The sequence below is a fragment of the Genypterus blacodes genome, unplaced genomic scaffold, assembly GCF_046128005.1.
Source record: "Genypterus blacodes isolate CSIRO-AG114 ecotype Tasmania unplaced genomic scaffold, CSIRO-AGI_Gbla_v1 ptg000062l_1, whole genome shotgun sequence".
Classification (NCBI taxonomy): Eukaryota; Metazoa; Chordata; class Actinopteri; order Ophidiiformes; family Ophidiidae; genus Genypterus; species Genypterus blacodes.
The window spans coordinates 1540573-1543575 of record NW_027466874.1 but is presented as its reverse complement, the minus strand read 5'-3'; the positions used below and the strand labels follow the sequence as shown (position 1 = coordinate 1543575).

General features: G+C 44.2%; 1 non-coding gene across 1 annotated transcript; it reads left to right on the top strand.

Annotated features, from left to right (window-relative positions):
* Positions 1–1443: 1443 nt before the first annotated feature.
* Positions 1444–1516, top strand: trnak-uuu (transfer RNA lysine (anticodon UUU)). Its single transcript has one exon. It is a non-coding gene; the product is annotated as a tRNA-Lys (tRNA).
* Positions 1517–3003: the final 1487 nt, after the last annotated feature.

The window sequence follows — 3003 nt, the reverse complement described above, 5'->3', positions numbered from 1 at the left end:
AATTACTGAAGGATTCCATGACAAGCAGAACAGAGAGGAGAGAAAAAAATCTAATCTAACCTTCATCTCACTGAGCCAAAAGGAGGAAGAGGAGCGGTAGAGCCCAGCGACACAGGAAGGGACAGAGGCGCTCGGTACACATTACCCTCACACGGCAGCAGCTCATCACGCCGGCCTGATGGCGTCTGATAGAGCTGCTCTGGGCTGATAAGGAAGATCGTCCACACATGGCAGACTCCATATCACAGCTCTGTCTGATTTGAGTGTCCTGGGTGGGTCAGTCGCCCTTTTCACTCTGCCATCAGTCAGAATGCAGCTCTAAGTTCTATCACAAAACGGCAACCATTTCTTTCCTACTTTACAGATCTACAGGCTATGCTGGACCAATGACTGGAAACTTGAACACCAAATGGTGTCTTTATCGCATGAATGGGTGTGTGAATGTGGGGTTTGTGTGACTGTTGGTGTGGTGGGTCAGGTCTTAGGGTAGGATCTCTTCCATTTTTGTTTTTCTCCTTTCTCCCTCTTTTTTTTCTTTTCTTTTGCTCTTTTTCTAACACCACAGCCTATGATGCATTCCAGGCTGCCTGCACTGTTGTATGATGTCATCCTGTAAAAGCCGTACCTACAAGATCATCGATCTAACAACACTGATGTCATCCAGAACTCTGAGTCCACACTACTGTCTAATTTCTACTTAACCTTCATGTATTTTATTTAAAAAAGTAAATGATAATAATAATAATAATATAAATAAATGAATAATCCGTATATGGTAATGTGCTACACACACACGGACCCAACTTGCAGAAGTATGATAATATGGCCACACTAGTTTCACAACTATTTATCTCAACAATGCTGTTTTACCAGCACAATAAAGGCAATTTAGACATACTTCCTGCAATGGAGAAGCAAAGTATAACGAACAAATGTTATACTTGCATTCCATGTATTTATTTCTTTAACAAACAATGTATTAAATGTAGAACACCCGGTCATTCATCCCAAGGTAATGCACTATGTGGCTATCAAAGCCTTTTGAAAGTCAAATATTTCCAATTAAGAAACCGCTTCAGTAAAAATGCAACGATTCGAACTTGTGTTATTGCTTGAGTGTCAAGGATGATTTGATTTCAGTCACATTTGAAATATTTTACCTGGCCTTTTGTATCATAGCAAGTCAGGAAACTGAACTTGATTAAGCACTGAGACTTTTGGAGTCTTGTGACCTTGTGTTTCGCTTTTTGTCCAGTGGAGGCAGGAACAGTGAAGTTTAATCAACAGCACGATATCTGAACTGACTGCTAGCCTGAGGCTGATGAGAGACCGAGTTTATCCACTTAAGGTGCTCCCAATGTGTATTCACCTTATGGATGGAGATAGGAGGAGGTCAAGGTGTCTTGTGTGTGAAAATCTTGAGGAGGTCAAGGGTCACACAGGGCCTGGATAGCTCAGTCGGTAGAGCATCAGACTTTTAATCTGAGGGTCCAGGGTTCAAGTCCCTGTTCAGGCAATTCTTTACTTTAAGAAAGTATTTGCAACCCAACTGTATAGGTCATCCGCCCAAGTCAGAGCCCCTTCCTCTCCTTATCTTATCACATTCCAAAGGAACATCATTTCCCCCTCTTTCTGTACCAAAAAACAACATCAAACCAAACTCCTCTTTGACTCTGTACTGATGACCTTTTTAAATGCACCACCAATGAGTGAACTGCTGTTTGCGTCGTAAGCAGACGAAGGGTGATGGCGGCGTCGTGTCTGCAATCAGGCCTCGCACGCCTCCATGACATGCTGCTGTTAGGTTAAAAAACGCCCTGGTGGAGGCTTAATGGTGTCGGCGGTGCAGAGAGTTAAGTGCTCCTCGCCGCTTACTGCTGCACAATTTCCCCACCGATTGTCATGAGCCGTCAATTACAGCACAGAGTCACTTACAGTTCATTTGGTGTGCAGACAGTTTAGATTCCAGAGGTTCACATGTCAGCTCCATTTTCTTTGGATGCTATTTGTCAAGTTTCAGTCTCAAATTTAAAACATATTGGAGGTTAGTCAGGAGGTTGTGAACTAGATCCAAACTGTGTAAGAGCGTTGTTGGTGTCTGCAGGCCTCAACGTTGTTTCTTCCTCGACAGCACTAAGATAGAAGTGCCGAGCTCTGTCTGTGCTTACCTCTACACACAGAAACCTGGCAATGCTGCTGCTGAAACAAATGAGTTCCGTTGGCTGTGAGAGAGTTGGCAGGAAATGACCTTGAAACTGCCCTGAGATGAACATCAGTCAGTCTAGATCTGTGGTTTGATTTATTCAAATTTTATCCAGAAAAGCAGCAAAGGTAATTACTGCTCGGACAGGTGTGGGAAAGACCTCGGAGGTCGTCTGATTATCCGTGGTCTTTTAGCGAATCGCATTGCTTGTTAGTTCCTGACCGCAGACTGCAGCACCCTCTTTCCTCTGTAACTGACAGCAGATGTTGCACATCGTCGTGGAGATCCTTCACCTCAGTCACGCCTTGATTCCTGAGCTCTGGAGTGTCAGATCGAGTGTGTTCAGATGCTGTGTGATCATTTACTGTATTTGGGCTCAAACCTTCACAAACCTCCACTCTGCCGTCCATCGCTGACTCAATCTGATTTCAGATCTGTACATCCTCACAAACATCCTCAAGCCGCCGACCCCAGCGGACACCTTTCAAGTACACAACTCAGACTCTGTTTCTCTGTTCCCTCCACAGAATGCTGGGAAGTAACTTCGCTGTAAGTCTCTCAAACTCTCATCATCAATGCATTTCAGCACAACTGACACGGTTCTGTCAAAGATTTGGCATTTCCTGCAGTATGTCAACTGATGAATAACAGCACCAAGGCAAAGAGAGATGTACATCCTCCTCCTCCAGATTACTGTCCATCGATTGCTTTGTCTGTATCCCGTTGATGAAAGCAGACTAGCAACATTATGCCTAGTGGCCACACACTATGACCTTTTACCTCAGCCGTTGACTTTTCAA